Genomic DNA, 20,804 nt, shown 5'->3' on the forward strand with positions numbered 1-20,804 from the left:
CATCTTCCACTGCAATCCACACACAGGCAAGCATTCCTTTGACTCAACCCAAACCCCCTCAATATTTTCAGACCCTGATTTTCAGACATGAGAACGTCACGACCTATGCACCATTGCGCAACTCAGCATAAAAAGATCATGTGGAAAAGCAGAGAAGCAAAGCCTAAATAAAGGATTGTGGATAAAGGAATAACCTAAGAGGGAAGAGAGCACTGATTTTCAGACAAGGCTTCCAGAACAGGAATGCTTACACTAAACTACACTTGTTTAAAAATACTAGCAACCTTCAGAGCAAGGACCAAAGCCTCCTCCCCATGTTCCAGCAGAATGCTCAGAACACTTCCTGTTTTAGCAGAAGAAGATTGGGCAGTTTGTGTTTTTTTCTTTTTGAATATGTTGTCTTCATAAGAACAGACATGTAAACTTTGAAAAGTTGTTTTATTTCTTTACCACTGACAGGATTATTTTTAACAGTTAAAAATAATAATGTAAGAAGAAATAACTGTATCACAGAATGATCAAAATAACTCTAACTGAAAAATATTCTATTTCTGTATGGCAAAATGGCTTTCTTATGACAAATCAGCATTGCTGTTTTGCTTGGGGATGTCACTTCTTAAGAAAAACATAACATTTAAATATAGAATGATTTACTTTTAAATTACAAACTGTATGTTTTAGCTTTAAATGAATGTGCAATAATCCTTCATTGCCTCACAAATATATTTTTGTTTTTCCTTCAGTTTGTAACTCATAAAATATAACATTTTGGAAATAACACTCTTCTTTTCTCTTACAGCTCTATAATAAGAAGAAGAGCAAGACACAATTCCACAGAGATATAGCTTGAGAAGTTAAGCAGTTTGAGACCTTTCAGATTGTTTTATTTTCCCCTGAAATTGATTTTGCAATCAGAAATGTCTTTGTTGTAATCTTGTTTATTTTTGAAAAATGTACATGGAATCCTATTTTCCTGAATATGGTGGAAAATAAGAAACAGGAGACACATCTTTCATCTGATAACATTTTACTCTGAATTCTCTTGTTTGGATTGCTCTCTGACTTAATTCTCTTGCTGTTTCCTGTGTTTTCCTTCTACACATGCACACACAGTAATTTCAACTCTGGTCATCTATTAACACTTAATCTGAACTTAGAATACAAGTCCTATGAGGAGCAGCTGAGGACTTTGGTTTTGCCTAGTTTGGAGTGAAGGAGGCTGAAAGGTGACCTCATTGCTCTCTGGAGCAGCTTCCTGCAGAGGGGAAGTGGAGAGGGATGTTCTGACCGCTTCTCCCTCTGACCCACTGATAGGACAGAAAGGAATAGTTTCAACCTGCACCACAGGAGGTTCAGACTGGATTAGGAAGCCTTTCCTCATAAGAGGGAGGTCAAACACTGGAACAGGCTTCCTAGAGAAGTGGTCCATGCTCTAAGCCTGTCAGTGTTTAAGAGGCATTTGTACAATGCCCTTAATAGCATGCTTTAACTTTTGGTCAGTCCTGACCTGGTCAGTCAGCTGGAATGGAACTCTGGATTATCCTATTCCAGGGTTCCATTGCTCTCTGCCATTAGTAAAACAGTCAGAAATTGTACTGCATCCTTGTTGGGCTTCAGTGAAATAGCTGGCCTTGCTAGCCACATAAGCTTTCTAAAATATCTGGTCCTGTATCAGCTCAAGACCTAAGAATTATAAGCCATTCAGCTTCATGCATAACAGCTGAATTGTGACAAAACATTAAATTTAAGCTTTTCGGTTGAGATATTTGCCTTCCTTTATGTTTTTATGGCACTTGGGGCAACCAATAAGATCAAGACTTGAGTGTGTACAATGCTGATTAATAACAAGTTATGTCGTGCCAAGTTTCAGAAAGAAAAGACTCTCACAGGCAAAAATGAGTTATTAAACATGAAATAAAAAGAAATGAGAGTACTCTAACTACAAATTCAGAACCTTTTTGAAGAAGCTCGTCTACAAACTTTAACTTCATTTTTAGCATTATGTTGAAATTTTTTGCTTCGGTTTGTAGCAATAGATGAGCCACTGTCATAAATATAGAGGAACTGTTTTTTAAAAAGAAATCTTATAAATGGCCACAGGCAATTTCAGAAGTATAATTCCCATCTGTTTTGATGAAAAACATCTTAGCAGATTTTCAGTTTCCAAGTATTTTTAATGCCATTCTGAAATTGGATAGAAGTTAGATTGAGTTGATTCTTCACTCAGAATAAAATTACAAATCTATAAGTACATTTTAGATCTGCTAGCTCAAATAATTAGGTGTCACAAGGCAAAACACAAGTCAGTGAGGAAGATGAGTTTTATGGATCAGATGTGTTCATAAGCTCTATGGGGGCAATCCACTTGACTGAACACTGCATGTGAATAAGATCCATTAGAAACACTTCCAGATACTGTAAATATATTTTGGAATTTTTAAAGGTACGTAATATTGATGTTGAAATGTCTAATTCCATTTGCAGTATTGTTTGAATTATACAGATACAGCTTATATTGGTTCCAAAGTTCAACCATACCACCTCTTACATACTGATTTCCAAATTTAAGAGCCCTGTTTATATTTGTCACTGATGTCTTGAATTGTCAGAATGCCAGTTGAAGCCATGTATGTATTCATGCTTGATTGGAGGAGATAATGGCAGAGAGTCTGAGCTTTAGAAAGAAAGAGGAAGGTACAGAAGGCTGCCTTGGCGCTGCTTGGCAAGTATGATGCTCCAGCAGGTACTCCTGGATAAGACATTAATGTCATTAGGGTTATGTATTCATATCTTGACAAATGCTACTTTGTGCATACATCTTACATGTAGGAAACTGTAAACATGTAGGAAGAACTGGAATTAGTTTTCAGATGTTATTTGGGGTAATTTGAATTAATTTCCAACCCTCTCTGTAATTAAAAATGAGAAATGAGGAAAACGACTAAGAATAACTTTTGAGAAATTAAAAAATTATAAGGCGTATATACATGTCTTTTTCTGGAATGTCCAGTTTTACCCACAAAGTGGCAGGAGAAATCTTTCATGTACCTAACTTGAGAACATGAAGTTACATGGCCATATTTTTCTAGAATTGTGACTTTTTGAATACTCTCATTTGATACAGATCAAATTAGAGACGCTACAAAGATGATACACTAGTATGGTAGATTAGCCATGGCTAACAATCTCCTACCCTGCTGCTTTCTCCCTGCTCCTCCTCAGTGGGACAGGATTAAAAAATAAGAAGAAAACAACCCATGGGTTAAGATGAGGACAAGGAGATTGCTCACCAATGGCTGTTGTGGGCAAAACAGACATGATTGAGAGAAAATTAGTTAATATTAACAATTAAAATAGAGTAGAATGATAAGAAAATTAAACAAAAACTAAAGCACTTTCCCACCACCCTCATACCCCCTTTTCTCAGTCTCCACATCATTATTTCATTCCAATCTTGCTTCTGCCCCTAGCCCGGTGCAGAAAGAATGGGGATTGCACCCAGGCCATAAGAGCTCCTCTTTCTCACACCTTCCTCCACTTAGATTTTCTCTGCTCCAGCATCTGCCCTTCCATGGACTGCAGTCCTTCAGGGTAAACTGCTTCTCCACAGACTCTTCAGGGGCTGCAGACTCTAAAGGGAATAAGATCTGAGGCTAATAGTTCTGCAAGGGTTTGAAGATAAAAACTCTCATATAACTTTTTATGTGAGCAAAGCTACAGATGGTGGTGCCATTTTGTGGCCATCTCCGTGGGTCTAGTTTTCAAGAGGGATATAATTTAATGGAGGTGGGAGAATTTTAACACATTGACTCACTGGTATAGTTGGCATTACTTATGGTGCTATGGTTTTATTTGCATACATGAAGTTTGTTCATTTGTTTTAAATAAATGAAGACAGAAATTATGGGCAATGAATGACTGTCTAACTCTAGTCTTGGGTAGACCTGTAACAAGGAAGGGTATTATGGAAACCCAGGAGGAAAGACACTTCTGCCTCTGAGAAAAGAAAATATGTTAAAAATTGGAAAAGGAGATGCTTACCAGCCAAAGGACTTACATAAATGCCCATGAGTAAACAGTTATTCACAGTCTCTAAAGATGGCCAATGCCAGAGCTCTGGAAGCACATGTTGTTCACATGTTGTGGGAGAGGATTTTTCTGCAAGATCAGCAATGGCCATTTGTTCAGTGTGGGATGGTTGTGACTATGCTGCTATTTTGTCTATCGACTTAGAAAAAGTTCAGTTTGGAGAAGTATTTTTACCAGTAATATGGTGGGACATAAGTGCCTAAGGATCAGAATCAGACTGAGATTTCTTTAGCTACAAGGAGAGATTGTATTTGTTGCTTGTCCATTCATTTCTTTTAATACATGATAGTGCCTCATGAAATCCATGCAATGGCCCTTGTGCAATATCAGTGTTATCCTTCCTTTCCTCTTTCAGAGTATGCAGGCATAACGTTGCCCCCACTGGGCACATGGCAAGGGATATCTTCTGTAGTTATATTCTACAAAAGAGAGGATGAGATGATATTGTAAGCTATCATCTGCCAGGTTGTAGAATTTAATTTGCAAGACCAAACTTCCACAATATTGTATTTATGTTGCAGTGCCATTTTCTGTTTAATAGAAACATTCAGAATGCTCCAGTTCCATCTGTTATAAATAGTGAAAGCTGATAAACACTCTGCAAACACAAGATGCAGCTTTGTGGCAAATTATGTTTAGTACAGCCCCCAAACATAAAGCAAGATTTATAATTTTTGCATTGCTCTTTTTTTCTTTTTTTTTTTTTTTAATTTACTCTACAGTAATTACTCCAGAGCTTTAAGTAGGTGCATAAATAACACTCAAAGTTTTACATTAAGTTATGGTGTGAGAAGATAGGGACAAGTATATGCGCACACACACACACACACACACACACACACACACATTTCTCACCTTCAGTTGTAATGCAGTTACAAGTCTTGTTATGGCTGCAGAGTCTTTGATAAAACTACTCGCAAATATATTTTTTATCATATCAATAGATTTGAAAGGCAAGTCCACACACTATTATGCATTGTATGGGAAAAACATCTCAGTTTTCAATTAAGAAAATGGAGATGAACCAGATGAGTAAGAATAGAATTGCAAAGGGCTCTGAGAGGAATAGCCAAAGATAAAACTACTGCTGTTCCCTGCTCCCAGAAGAAATTGTGTAACAACAGAGCGAGTGAGTCACTGAGTAAGACTGTTAGAATATGTGGGTGAGCTGTTGTAGCAAAAGAAGATTCCTGGTAATGCTATTTGGGTGTGATCACTTTATCATCTGCCAAGAATGAAAACCAAACTGTTATATACAGTTAAAGAAAAACTAACTTATAATGTGAAACATCTCACACAGTCTACAAAGACACTTGAAAAGACAGAGTTTAAGAAAGTTTATGTCTTCCTTTGCTCAGGCTGCATTCCAGCAGGTGGCTGATGCATCCTCTCAAAAAGTGGAAGAAAGATTTTTTCTTCGTTTTATTTTTGAAGCCAAGATATTTCAAAGAAATTAACTGGAGAAACCTCACTGCAGCCACTACTAGTCATTAAGACTAGTGAATATTTCATCTGCCGCAGAAAACATTTGTTTTTCCAGTCAAGTTGCCCAACTCTGACATAGCTGCCCTTTCCAGGACATATTCGCACCACTTAAAACTTCTGGCTGAGTGACCAGATGATCCTATAGACTGGACCTTTTGACAGCTGAGGTAAAACAGCTGCCTTTGGGAAGAGCAGTAAAAAGTTCAGAGATTAGTTTTACACATCCATCTCCTCAATTATAATTGATCTTGGAGTAACTAAATGGAGACATATTCTTTAAGGCAAGAAGTATATTTCAGAAAACAATTTTTTCCCAGGGTGGCATCTCTGTGCAAGACATTTCTTCCATATCCACAGCCTTAGCTGAGCAACACATACTGCACATGTATTCACAGTTTGATATTCTGTTTTCCCCACTGTTTGAAGTATTGACTTCTCCTGTCAATACAGGGACACGGCTTTGATGTGACCCTCAAACTGGAGAGGAAAACAGCAAAGAAAATGTGTATATTCACAATCTACTGGCCAGTGTAGTTGTTGTTTAAACCATTAACACGTTTCTCTCTTTTTCCTGCAATAGAGTATGTTTGGTTTCTGCAATAAAAGTGCAGCATTTTAGGAGTCACGTGAAGAGGGGAGATTTCCTTAACCCTTAATGTTTGTCTGTCAGTGCCCTAAGAAATTCAAGACCCTTGTGCCCAACCAGTCTGTCAGCATCCTGTTATGGGGACCCTTCACTGAGCAATCCTGCTGGATCTGAGGCTGGTTTGACTGACTTATTCAGGGACACACAGACACCATAATGGAGACTCCTCAGTGAGTCCTCCCCTCTGTTCCAGTGTTTCCCCTCTGCCAGTGATTGCCAGCACCCATGAAGGATTCACACCAACAGTTTACAGAATAATACACTTCATTAATATAAAACTGTGACAGGTTAAGGTTTGAGGATTGCCTGTGATGGCATTTGACTGCAGAGATATATTCAAAGCAATGCAGAGACAAACTCTAATCCCCAGTAAAAGTGTTCAGGTCACACAGAATGTGGTTCTTACCTGTCCCTATGAGTAAGAGGACAGGTTCAGCCCATCAACTGATGCCAACAGTTACTGTGGAGTCTACACTAACTTTTCCCCACTCTCAATGTATTTTTATAGTACTTCTTTGTGTTTTGGTGGAGTTTGAATAACTCTAGTCATACAGATGTTTGTTAGTGATTGGTAAAAAATCCCTTGCTTCACTCTTCAAGGTATAGTAAATAAAATTTAGATACTTGTTCTGTGAGAGGTGGTCATACCTTGTGGGCAGGTAGCTTTGGGATGGAGCTGTGTGTTGTATTTAATTATGCTGTAATGAACCAAGTTTATCTGAGGAGAATGAATTCTCCAGAGCTGCTGGCTTGGCAGCAAGACACCTTCTCCTCTCTCCCCTGACTGACAGCTGCTTTGGGGTTTATCAGCTGCAAAATGCCATCGAGTTCCCTTCCCTGTAAGGGTTTCCACTATGCTCCACCCTCCATTCCATCCCCCTCAGCAGGTGCTTATGGTTGCAAATTTGGTGTGTAGGGAATCTTGGTGGAATAGGTTTTGAGCATACTGATCATATTCCATCCAAGGAGTAGCAGCTGCACTTTGCCACATAATTTCTGTACCGTTACAACTTCTGTTAGGATGTGACTATAACTTCTCTGTTGCCTTTAATTTTACCCCCAGTCATCTTTCCATGTAAGGCATATCAAAGCAGAACATATAATCAGAAAGTGTCCTTAATCTGGAATACAGTAAAGTGTCAAGGAAAAAGATTTCTTTCAAACAGAAACCTACAAAAAACGCAGGCCACTTATCCCTCTGGCCATTATTTCTTTAAATTTTGGTTTGCATTCTTCTTATTCTTTCTTTGTGACCTTTCTCATAAGGACAGGCATTTTCTTATCTTCTTCTTCTTCTTCCTGGAGTTAAGTTAATTTAATTTACTGATCATATCAAAGGCCTTATTCTTATGTATGTGTATTTCACTGGATTAGTTTAACTGGGTGTAAAAGAATGTTAAGTAAAGATAATAGGATGATTCTTTTGAACACAACAGGTACAAATTAAGTTGTTAACTATATTATATACCTTGCATTGCTTATCATGTCTGATAAGCAAGCTCAATAACATTTAGCTTTGGCACAGCATGTAGCTTCATCAAGAACATTAGTCTTTGGACCAATTTTTAGTTGCAATGAAAAAACAAAAAAGAGGGCTGCTGATTCGAAATTGGTTTTGCGCATGGTTCTGCTTCTTCTCAATGATCTGCTCTACACCTGCTTTGGGGAAAGTCAGTGTTTTATGCAGGGGCTACTACTACATTGCTGGAAATTATGGCATGGTCTAGCATGAAGAACTTAAAGTTGTTTTGCAGGACTGTAATTCATGCTAGTTTATCATATCAGGCTGTGGTGTTAAGTGAAGTAGTTTAGTTCATGCAGGGGAGACACGGATGGCCAAGACAAGCACAGTGGATGGGTGGATGAGGTGGACATTCAGCTGTTGTCTGTTGAATAGCATTTTGTTTGTATGAACAAGCACCCTGACAAAAATCTCTGTTCCTGTCAAATACCATACAAGGTCTTGTGCAAAGAAAGGTCTGCACTTCCAGCCTAAATTACAGCATAGCTTCAGTTACACCACTGAGTTAGGCCAGCAGACCTAATTAATTAGTCATAGAGTTAGAGTCATGTAAACTGGAAAGAACCTTTCTCTGGAACAGATCTGCTCTGATTCACCCTTCAGAGTAGGTCTGGCAGGTTGATCGGAACACTCAGTTGAGCTTTGAGTATTTCTAAGGATGGTGGTTCCTAATGGTGGAGATACCTGTGGCTGCTTACCCTCAGTAGGAGTAATTGTTTTCTCCTCTTAATATTTCACCAGAAATTCCTCTTCCTCATGCTTTCACTCTGCACCTTCAAGGACAGTTCAGCTTCATCTTCCCTACATCCCCCAATGGGCTTTGTAGACAGTGACTTCCCAAGCCTGTTCCAGGCTAAACAAACTCAGTTCTTCTAAGCTTGTCCTCATAAGTCATGTACTTCAGGTTTTAATCACTGAGAGTAGATAAATGGTTTATCTAAATTTGTGCATTGAACACCGTATAGAGTTCATTCCTTGGAATTCAAGTCCTAGATATATAGCAAATTTATCTTTGTGTTCAGCAGACAAAGGAGCCAAAACAAATTACAAGATTTATCTTAGATGCATGTAAATTGGCAGGATAACCTAATATCTAAAGTGTCTGAATTAATTGCTGTGATCCTTAGATAAATTAACAAAGGTGCATTTCTATGCTTATATATGGCATTACTTCAGAGAGGAGTAAGGAATAACATTATTTTCTTCTGTCTAGTCTTTAAAAATATACACCAAATACTTTCAGTTTTTTCAGAATCTTTTTCAATTTGGTAAGGTTTGGAAATCCATACCTTAAAGCCAGAAGAAGTTAATGAGTTTTCATTTAATCAGTTTAGGCAACAGGAAAGTCAGGGGTTATTTGATTTGTTTGTACAGTGGGATGAGACAGATCAGAGAACTGTGGAATCAGTAAGACAACAAAAAAAAGTTTTGTAGCTGGAAGAAAAATTCAAGCTAATATAATGTACATCATTTTAGCATGATTTACAATCAAAGCAATTTACCTTGAGAATTAAGGAATTTAGCAATGTGAAGACTTTAAATTATGACTGAGTGTCTTTCTAAGAGACATTCTCCAGTCCAGTCAGAAATTATGGGTTAAGAATTACCAGGTGAAGTATTGTGACCTCTATTACGCAATAGCTCAGAGTAAACTGTCTGCATAGTTATTTCAAGTTTTAAGTCTGTGGACCTATAAAATGGAATCAATTATGTGCTCCAAGGTCAATCCCCAATGTCTTCCTAAACTGGAAGAAACCCTTTCCTTCTGTGTTCAGTACTGTCATCCTCTCCATTTTACAAATTTCTTATCACCTGCATTCATTATTGCAACATCTGTTCCAAAAGATGGATGTATTCTTTTGGTATAACAACTTGGGTTTTATCTCCTATTGCAATTAACTAGATTTATTTTAGGGCAGTTTCTGACCACTAAGCATAATGAAAATGAAACCCATTAAATAATCTTGGTGGATTAGAATCCTTAATAACATTTCACTTTCAGATCCTTTGAAATTACATGTTATTTCTCTAATCTACTGCATATGAAAATCTACAAAACAAACAAAACTGATACATATAGCTTCAAAAGAGAACAGTGTTCCAAATCTAGGAAATAATTTGTCTCTCTATTATTGGAGACTTGTGGAAGCAGAGAAACATTTAAATCACCCATAGAAAGCTCAAAGGGCAATTATGAGCTAAAACTTCTGCACTTCATCTTTCAGTTCCTAGTCAGAAAAGCATTAGGTTTCATTTTGACATGGTATTCTCTAGAAAGCCCTCTCTCCTCCTGCTTTGCAGGACTGGGCTCTTTGTTCCTGGAGCTGTTCCTTCACTGCTGGAGTACTGTACCATGTGCATTCTTCTACCTCCTTACACAACAGATAGCAGTAAGTCTCCAATCTATTATCCTAACCCACCCCCCGCCTTTTTTTTTTAAAAAAAAAAAAAAAAAGCACGGAAATAAGCTTTCCTTCAGTAAGTGATCCTTCCTCAGCTTTCCAAAAGCAACAACTAAGTTGAGAAACATAAAATAAATTGCATGCATGTTCTGTAGAAACCCTCCAAACAAATAAAACTGAGAGACACTTTATAGCAGTAATAATTTCTTACTTGCAAGTGTTTCAGAAGACTCCCACAGCAGCAGGTGTTAAGGAAGTATCCATCTGTTCTTGTTTCTCTGCACAGAAGTACATTGAATAGATAAGAGTTTCTAAATGTTCAGGGTTGTCATTAAAATGGGTTAGCTGTGATCGTCACTTAAGGCATTCCTGATATTGAAATTAAAATGAAGACAATCTCTGGTTCTGTTGCAATTTGAAAATGCGATCAATGGTTCCCTGAAGAAACATCCTGTCAACTGAGTGCTTTTTAAATGATCTTCTGAAAACCACTTCAGTATTCCTGTGACTGAACTGGAAATGCTGTATCAGCAACATTACTGTTCTCTGAAAATATGGATCAAACCCCAGCTGTTGCAGATATGTTAATTGATGAATAAAGTTAAGAGATCTGAAGCCTTTATACTACACTTGAAACTTATGTTTCTATTTAAATATTGAAGGCTTTTCAGCTTTCTCCTCCAAATGCAAAAAATTACTTGAGTCACTTCTAAGGAAGGCTTCAGAATCTCTAAACTTGAATGCTACAGTATAAAGACCAGAGGACTGAAGCTTCATCAACACAGCAGTGAAATCAGCATGAGAAAGGGGAGATGGCAAACAAGCTGTGAAAAACAACACATCACTTTTTCTGGAGTTCCTTTGGACAGAAAATATACTGGGCAATAGTATGAATGAATCTATGAAACAGCTATAAAACTTCTACACACTCCAAGGTGTTTTTATACCTTAAGGATTATATAAGCTACTACACTGTCCTATATTCATATCAGAAAACCGATCTTGGCAAGCAGTGTGAAAGTGTTAAGAATGAAAACTCCCTCTCTGTTCTTTCAGCATTGTACCCCACTCAACAGAAGGAAACAAAAGAAAGTTTTTGCATGTAATACACATAGCAATTACAATATCTTTATAATTAAAGCTAAAATAATACCAACTGAGGTATTACGGCTTTGCATTAGTTTGAGATTTGCAAAGTCTAGTAGCTTCCACCTAAGAAAATGCTAGCAGTACCTTGCTTGCCAAAGTTTGATCTGTTCATTATGTTTTGACTTTCTTTATTTCTCTGATGCTTTCTCCCCTCAAGAAGGCACATGCTTTAAGTCATTTTGCTATCTGTATGTGAATTACTTGGTCTGGATACTTGGTAGGCAAATATTCTCATACCTCGGTGGAGCAGTTCTGGTAGTCTCAACCACAACTGTTTACAGCTGAATCTATCTCCAAAGCTGCTGAATCTCAGCTTTGCAATCATCAGTCTAAAAAAAAAAAAAAAATCACACCTTTGCATTTCCCAAAAAATGCACTCAAACAAGTAATAGCTGGCCAGCCTTCAGCTGGCATGGGATCTTTCCAGATTTTTAGTCCAACCCTAAATGTAGTTATAAATATAAACTTTACATTGAATTTTTGTGATTTATGAATATTTTTTAATTCCTTGGTTGTTATCTTTACTGCAATTGTTGGATCTATAAAACTGTGAGTAGAGGAAAAAGGGTGTTTATTTTAGAAAATTGTTTGTTTGCAATGTTATAGCTGAAAAATGGTAAAATTTTGAGAACAGCATTGTTATTCAGAAAAAAAACCCCAACAAATGGCAAACAAGAAACAACCCACCCTACTACGATATGGACACCAGTGCATGTGATATACTAATTTGTTTGATGGAAAAGTATAGATTGTGTGCTAGGATTGCTTTGGCACTTGGCATCTTGCTAAGCCACCTGCCAGGTTAAGCCACTCTAATCACGTAACCATGGCAATACTGCTGGCGTCAGCGTGAAGAACTGATTTGTGCAGCCAGTAAGGACTGGGCACCTTAATGCGCTAACTGGAGCTGTTAGGAACTGTTTGGAAATAAATATGTAAAATAGGAATAAAAGGTTCTTTTAGATTGTTTAGTATTTTGCTTCAGGCAATATTTGTTAACAGCAGGCAGTCGTGTTTATCAGGCTAAGAGAACATGGTTGTGAGCACTGAAATAGATAACAAACTGCTGGTAAATAACTGCTGGTTGATTCTCCTCTGCTGCTTTGCTTTTTGTGCTTTGATGGGAAACAACAGTTTCAGTTTTAGCAGGAAGTGCTAGCCTATCCTTGTTCTCTGCTAAGGTAAACTGGCAACTTACAGCTGTAATCGCAGAAAATCTGAAAATAAGAGAAACCCAACAAATTCAAACATTCAAGAAATAGTCAAACCCCAAATTTGAATGTCTTAATTAGGTTCTATAAAGATGGTCAGAGAGTCGGTCAAAGTGTTGCTACCATGTATTACATCTCTTCTTCCTATCCCTCAGTTGTTTTCCAAATGCGTTTCCCACACACGTTTCCTGTCCCTCTCACATTTGCCTTTCATATGCCCCTCAGTTGTGTGTTTTCCTAACACCTTTAATTTGCAGCTACACTGCTCCACAAGTAATGGGTTTGTTTTGTTTTTTTTTTTTTTTTTCCAGAATGTTAGTGATCTGATGATATACTGTCTCCAGCATCAATGCTGGCTTAATTCATTTCTACCCCCATGTAAACAAGGTGCAGGACTGTAATGTGAATCAGACCAGAAAAGGAATCCACTTCAAAGTAAAAACTTCAGCATCCCTTCTCTCCAATTTCCCTTTTTTAGCCAGGTGCCTGGTTCACACAGCAGCCCCACAAGCATAAGCATATGTAAACATAATTAAAGGAATGCCTCAGTGAATTTTATAGAGGGTGGAACAGAGTACTGATTATTTCTGATTTTGTGTCCAGATGAGGGAAAAAGATAAACTCATAAAATCTGTATTCACTCTCCAAGCCAAAAGCCTCATTTGCAGGAGAAGAAAAAGGGAGTCCTTAGTGACCTCTCTACACATTTTTATGCTGTGTCTACTTCGGTTTGCTTACTAGTAGCATTACTTGATGTATTATTTTTGTGATAAATTATTTTCATTCACAGCATCTTATTTTACTGGTCTGAATCCCAGTTGACACAGGTAGCCCAAATTGTTGCTCTGTGCTGTGGCCCAGTTGTTGCCAATTTTTCTTCATTCTCTCAATTTTTTATGGTCCTCCTCCACAACTTTTTCTTCTAATCTCTCATTCCTCCATTTTTTCCCTTTTTGCTAATTTTTCATGGTGAGTGCCAGTTTTCAGTGGTTCACTAATCTGCCAAACAGCACTGTGCTTTCTGGAGTATATTTGTGTCCCTCAGACTGGCAACTGTTGGACTCTGTAAAGGACAGCTGCTTCATTAACACATATATTCACTTTTGTACTAAATCATGATTTTTTGTAGGCTGTGAAAAAAGTGAAGTTATGATTTTGTACTGAAATAAAGGAATGAAAACTTTTAAAACAACTGTGGCAAGCAGGAGCCCACTTGAGGATATGGGGCTATGAATCTTTTTTAGTCCCTGAAGCTCTTCACTTTGCTCTTATGGCCCCATTCCTGTATTGACTCCATTTGAAATGTCTTAGCTAGTTAGGATAAATATGCAAGCCAGGGAAGTTTCAAGTGTATTCCTGCAAATAGTGAGAAATTGTTCAGGGCTCTAGCATTTCTGTTTCTTTTCATCCTTCATCTTTGAGAACAGCAAAATTTAATCAAAAAGTTAGCTGAAACATAGTTGGAAAAAGAAGATGTTGCTTTTAATAACTTAAAATATGTAAGGCTGATTTAAGGATGATTCTGTAATTTTGTAATTTTCTTCATAATAATGCAGTTACTCAGAAAATAGGGCCCAGTTCTCTCTTGAAAGAAGATTAAAAACCTACCATGAAGATCAGATGATTCACATTCTTTTGGTTTGTTGTGTTTTGCTAATAGGCAGGAAAGAAGGAGCACAAAGGACAGAAAAAACAAAATCAACAGATACAGAAGAGATACATAAATAAATAAATAAGAATTAGAAAAGGAAGGAACTGAATCACTCATAAGTGAAGATCAGCAAACAGCATGCCCAGTTATTGCACTTTATTGTTAGAAGCATTGATTTTGCTGCTCCTTGGAAGTTCTTAAGAAATTTAGTTATCTGTCCAAACTGTACTGCTTTGGGCCTGCAGACTACAAGGGAAGAGCAGTAGTAGGCAGAAGCTGCCACATCTGAACAAGAAAGATGCCTAACACAGGATATTTTCACTGTCAGGAAATAATGAAGAAGCATTCTTGCCTGTTTAGTGGGTATTAAATCATGGATAGAAAGTCAACTGCTTATCTGGAGCCTGGCATAGATTTCCAATAACTCGATTTTCCTCAAGCATAAACATACGACAACACTTGAGGAAAACCACAGAGTGACTCTTTTATAATCCAAAAAGAATCTTTTTAGATTTCCATGAGAAAACAGCACTTATTTATTCAGTCTTTTTCTCTCACCTTGCAATTAAGTCAAGTGCTGACACAGATTACTGGGTAATTTATGCCCCAAACTGTTCAACAAAGATGATGCCTTCTAGTACTGTGGATATACAAAAGAAAACCTTTATGACTTTTAATAGCAAATCCAATTTATGGAATTCCTACACAGCCACATACACATGGTGTATAGGTAATAGGTAGTGCATGTAATAGGTGGTCATTGTAGTCACTGCTTTGCTGCACAGCTGTGCTCTCCAATCTAATCTGTGTTTATAGTTAAGGACATATCCTGTTTGTGTACTATGCAGGATAATGGTGTCTGTGCCCATGTGGCTCTGACAGGCTGATCTACAGCTTCCATTACCGTGGTGTTTGGGGTGTTGCTGTCCTACCCTAGAGAATTTGGCTTAGTTTTAACAGGGATGTCCATGTGGCTTGACAGGCAACACTATAATGTCCCACCCTGCAGGTTCTTAACACCCAGCTGAAAGCTCCCTGACACCGTGTGAGGTGTCCTCTTGCATGGCACTTACTCCACAAGGCCTTTAGCCTCCACACTAAAAGTGCTGTCCCTAACTTGTCTACTCACGTATAGGCCACAAATTCTCAGCATGCAGCCAGCCCCTCATGAGCAGCTCTGCCCAGCAGTGCTTGTAAGCACTGACCTTAATTTCACTGAGACAAGCTTTCAACTTGAAACCTGGGGGAAGCATGAGGGAAGCAGAGGCCTGCAGAGAGGACCACACATTCCCTGCCTGCTCTCTTCCTATTTGAGGGTGCTGTTCTGTCCTGTACATTGAGGGACTGTATGGCTGGCAGCTGGCCTCAGCAGTGTCTCCACTGTCAATGAGCTTTGTTCAGTTGCATCACATGTACTGATTTCAGACACCAGGCGACAGCCAATGGGCCACTAACTTCTCCATGTAACACCATGTTCATGGCTCTGGAATAGGAGCTCTCAGGAAGCAGCAAGCATGGGTTGTCCCACAATAGAAAGAAGCCAGGAGCTGAGGGCAATAGCAAGGCAGGTAAGGCAATGATCCCACCCAGGAGGGCACAATCCCACAGTACCTGAGCAGGTGCCATACTGGGGAGCAGGGTGAGGCAGTATTCAAGGTTACCAGACATGTCTGTAGTGGTGAAGCAGGTGAGAGGTCAAGTCAGCAAATCAACCCAGTGGTTCAGGATCAGCAAGGCACATGGACAGCACATGCAAACCAAAGACAAGTCTCAAGGATGGAAGCCTGAGCTTCAATGCAGCTCCCAAGCAAAGAGCAGGAGGCCCCCATGAGGCTTTCCATAGCTCCTCCTCACACAGCTCTGTCCCCAGCACCCTGATCCAAGGCTACAGCTGCACCATATCAGATCTGCAATGGAGGATGGGCAACCAAGCCCCAAGGAGTGGAGAAGAGGCTGCAGAGCCTCTTGGTGCACTCAAAACCCTGACAACAACAAGCTTATTTCCAGATTTTCATCCAATCCAGAAGGTATCAGTCTCTTAAAAGTAATCTTGTTAGAGACAAGGCACAGCTGTTCAGGGCCGGGATGTTTACTGCAGCCCAGTAAAGTCTGCAAAGCCATATGCTGTTTGATCCTCTGCTCCCTGGCTATTTACCAAGTCAGTGTCCAGAGGGGCAATAGGATGAGCTCTGCCAGAATGGCTGACAAACACCAGCCCTTCTGCTGGCCCATGAGGGGCCCTGAAAGCATCACAATTATATGGAATTACATTCTGCAGTACTTACTGAATCATCATACCCTAGTGATCATTGCAGTGGCTCATCTGCACTTTGAGGTCTGAACTGCTGAGATTTTGATAGGCAGCCATGCACAGAGCCAACAACAGCATCATTGTGTCATATATAAATGCCCCTATCCTGACAGCTACAGTGCCTCACCAAGTGTGATGCTGTCTTTTTGACTGACATAACGTGTGTGAACTATAACTTTAAGATGCCTGACACTTGGTGATTTGCACGAGAATGTGGGGAGTGTGGTCAAACTGAAGGGTTCCAGATGGAAAAAGTCAGGTGGCAAAATCAATTAGAATAGCCTGACAAAAATGTTAGCCTTGGCCTTTAGTGGAAATTGTCTCTCCTTGCAACACCATCTTAACTACAGTCTGTGGCTATAGGTGATGGTATTATGTCCAAGACTACAAAATCCTTTACCACTTCCGTGAAGGATATGTACTTGTTGTTTGTCTTTTCCTCCATCCTGCTCCCTTCCAAGTCTCTCTCCTTCCTCTCCCCCATGAAGAAAATCTTGACTTCTGTAATTTTCCCTTCTTCTCTTTAGTTTGTGGAAAGTCCATCTCTTCTCCAGCTGCCATGTAAGAAAGACTGAGTGCTGAGTACTATCCTTCAGATAAAACATACACAATATTTTAGCTGACATGCAACAATACATGTAGAAAAACTAATCCTTCTGACTGCAGTCAAATCAGTTCAGGACCCAGTCCATCACAGGACATGGAGAGGTAACCACTTTCCTTGAAACTCCAGCACACTCCTAGAAATACAGTGACTAGAAGGAAAGGCCTTTACATTCAGTGCCCAGTAACTTTCAGCTTCAGATCCAGGATAAGGATCATCTGCTTTTGTGTTCAGTAAGCAGGCCTGTTCCCTTCAGAAAATGTAATGAAGAAAGCATATTCTATGGAAGACAAAAATTAAAACCTTTCTGCTGCTGTGAGGATCTTCTATTAGACCTGGTCTTCAGGGTCTTCATCCCAATGTTGTTGCTTTCAGCACATCAGGCTGGGTTGAATGATGCCACAGCTCATGAGGAGTGTTACAGGTTTCTGCTCTTGCCTGTTTCTGGAAAGTGCGGTCAAAAGTTTCAGTTCCCCAGTTTTGTGAGCCTACTGCTAACCAAGAGGACTGAGCCTGGAACTGGCAGGAGATAAAGGGAGCAAGGAAGAATCAATCCAATGAATCAAGAAACCTGCAGGGCTGCTTGAAAAACTGGCTCTTGCTGTATTGTGCTGTGTGCTAGCTCTCTCTGTTAGAGCTGTCTCACCAGACATGCTCAAGTAGACCAATGCTTTCAGGTATTTAAAATTACAGAACATTGTGAAATAACCTCTTCTGGCATAGATTAAGTTGTCCCAGGGCATATGGGCAGCAGTCAAACAGAACTGCATTTTAGGCAGTTTGGAGAGAAGAAGTCCATGCGAATTTTGTAGACAGTGATGCACTGATTCATCCTGAGCAACAAGCATTTTCCAGAGAAAGCTCTGAAGGTACAGAGCCCTTGACAGGAGTGCAGGGGTTTAGGTCAGTCCCTGTACAGCCTGAGCTACTCTGGTGCTCATTACCTTCAGCAATGTCATTTATTTTAAAAGTGATCGATATAGAGAATATGCTCTAAGAATGTTTTATCACAAACAGCTGGTACAGAGAGTCTTATCTGTGGGTTTCTGACTGCCTGGCAGGCACTGCATCACCTTCTGTTTTACAGTGGAACTAATTGCTCACCTCGGTGCAGCACAGCCAACAGCAGCTACAATCGACAAAGCTCAGGCAGTGCCCTCTGTGAGCAGACAAACACCCACTAATGGGGACTTCTCCTGTACCAAAGGAGGCACATGTGAATACATATACACACACACACACATCTCAGCTTGCATATAATGAATTTGTTAGAGCAGAGGCCTGCAGACCTTTAAGAAGGACAGCACCTACATTTTCTTTATACTAGATGGCATTTAGTGCCATGAGGTGCAACAGCTAGCCCTATGCCAGTACAAACTGCTGGCATAATTGCCTGGTGATTTTAATGAAGATTTAAGTAAGCAAAACCTTCCATGTCTTAAACTAACACAAGGCAATGCATAAAGTCTATAATTCTCATTATCTTCTCCTAGGTCATACTCCATCCCTTACTAATTGGTTCTATGGGCATCCCATTTTGAGTTACAATGTTTACAACCTTTTCTTGCTAATCTAATGTGCAGACAGGTCAGACTCCAAATGCAAGGTGTTTTTATTCCCATTTCTTTTCCATAATAAGTTCTGAACTGAAACCACACTTATCCATTTTCCATGTCAATGGCTGCTACTGTTGCAAGACAGGTTTGACTTGGCCACTGATATTTCAGTGTGACTCCTCTGCTTTACGGTATTCCTCGTCACTAATTCAAGAGTTTCTTTGGTACAGACATACAGTAGGTCTGATTCAAGGCTCTTGGGTTAGTTAGTTCTCCTTGACATTATTCCTTTTGCAGATCATGTTCACCTGGAGCCTTGACATGACATAGGACTGCACAACCTCGGACAATCCACTTTCCCAATTAATAATGCTTCCTCTGCTAATTTTTTGTTGATGTTTAATGACCATCACAAGGATTAACACTTTCTTATGGCTATATTTATTATTTTGAGATTTTGCTGGCAGAAATCATATGTTAGTCTTGTATTTTCAAGCTGCCTTTTTTTTTTTTTTTTAGATTTTATTTTAGGTTTATGTTAAGACTCGTGACCAGGAAAGCTTCAAGGATATGCATAGCATTATGCATTGCTCAGCTGAACTTGAATAATATAGGTTTTGTTTCCTTCATCTGTGTCAACCTTTTAATAATTATCAGCTTAAAGATATACGTGCCTTCTTAAAATCAGCAGCCACATAGGACACCATACCTTCTTATGACAAAATCTTTGTCCTAGAGTATATAACCTATAGACACAAAAGAAAATATAATGAATGAGCAGCACAGAGTGTTATGTGCAAAAATCCCGAGTGATTTGTACTCAGTATAGCAAAGAGATGTTTTCAGGTGGATCAAACAATGAAACCAAAAAAAAAGCCAACCAAAAAACCCCCCCAACGAAAGCAAAATTGTAAGCTTTGACTCGAAGATGCTGCATAAAAACTGAAACATCTTAAGGATGAAAATAACCCAGGAGGAAAAGTCCACCTTTAATAGACAATCAAAGCAGGTAGACAAGTTTCAAAACCTCAGTGGTGAAAAAAACCATTTGGTATTGACAGGTTACAGAAGTAGCTGGATGTGATGCACTAATGCAAATGGTCAGTGTTTTCTGCAGAGCAGCTGACCTCACCTGCAGGCAGAAACCCTGAGCACCAAGGTCTTGATGAGCATTTTTTTTTTTAATTCCTGATCTGCTCATGTTCACCTTCTGGCCATTTCTCTGGATACTGGGAACACAGACTAAACAGGGGGACAGTGCTCTCACCTTACCCACCACTGGCACCCGAGGGCACTGGGCACTTGTAACAGCAATAATGAAATAGTGCTGTTCTGTTAAAGTATAATTCCCTTTAAAAAGGCAGATAAAAAAAATCCCCAAAACGTTCATATCGGTGCCCAGCATTTTAGAGCAAATAATTAAAGAAAAAACCCCAAACAACAAACTGCCAAATATAAAAGAAACACAGGAATGGTCTTTCACAAAGAATTGTTAACTTTGGGAAAGACTATTAACAACGAGCCCAATCATTAATGAGTGCTGCCAAGCCTACCACTAAACCATGCCCCTAAGGACCACATTACAGCTTTTCTGAACGCTGGCAGGACAGTGATTCCACCACTTCCCTGGGCAGCCTATTCTAATGCTTCACTCTTTCTGTGAAGAAGTTTTTCCTGATATCCCATCTAAACCTCCTGTGGCACAACTTGAGGCCGTTTTCTGACCATCTGCACTCGTCCTACCATTTGTGACTTGATAGAAGAGGCCGACCCCCACCTGGCAGTGGGCTCCTTTCAGGAAGGTGTCAAGAGCAGGAAGGTCCCCCTGAGCCTCCTCTTCTCCAGGCTAAACATCCCCAGCCCCATGCCCAGCCCCTCCTCATGTGACGTGCGCTCCAGACCCTTCTAAAAATCCCTCCTCACCCGCAACACGCGTTTTGAGGGCACGGAGGAGAGCCTTTTCCAGAACAACGCTGCTGTCAGTAATACTATTCATAGACGAAACGCGTTTAAACAAAGCCTTCCCCGACACTACACGGCGGCAGGGGCCGAGCCGCAGGAGCGGGGCCGGCGCCCCCCGGCTGCGCTGCCCTCACTCCTTCCCTTCCCCGCCATGGCGGCAGCAGCTTCCAGGCAGCCGCCGGTCGCGGGCTTTGTTCGTCTCTGCCTGCGCCGCCT

General features: G+C 39.7%; 1 long non-coding RNA gene across 5 annotated transcripts; it reads right to left on the minus strand.

Moving 5' to 3' along the window:
- Positions 1-479: 479 nt before the first annotated feature.
- On the minus strand, positions 480-20,769 carry LOC121353342. Of its 5 annotated transcripts, XR_005955090.1 has the most exons (6): positions 20,550-20,769; positions 19,336-19,372; positions 11,531-11,622; positions 10,356-10,422; positions 3,529-3,631; positions 480-2,749 (listed from the first exon to the last, which is right to left on the minus strand). It is a non-coding gene; the product is annotated as an uncharacterized LOC121353342 (long non-coding RNA). The 5 variants fall into 5 exon arrangements; XR_005955089.1 differs by having other exon boundaries at positions 480-3,631; XR_005955092.1 differs by lacking the exons at positions 480-2,749; positions 3,529-3,631 and adding an exon at positions 4,068-4,508.
- Positions 20,770-20,804: the final 35 nt, after the last annotated feature.

Source organism: Pyrgilauda ruficollis, unplaced genomic scaffold, assembly GCF_017590135.1.
Source record: "Pyrgilauda ruficollis isolate IOZ18807 unplaced genomic scaffold, ASM1759013v1 scaffold20, whole genome shotgun sequence".
Taxonomy (NCBI): Eukaryota; Metazoa; Chordata; class Aves; order Passeriformes; family Passeridae; genus Pyrgilauda; species Pyrgilauda ruficollis.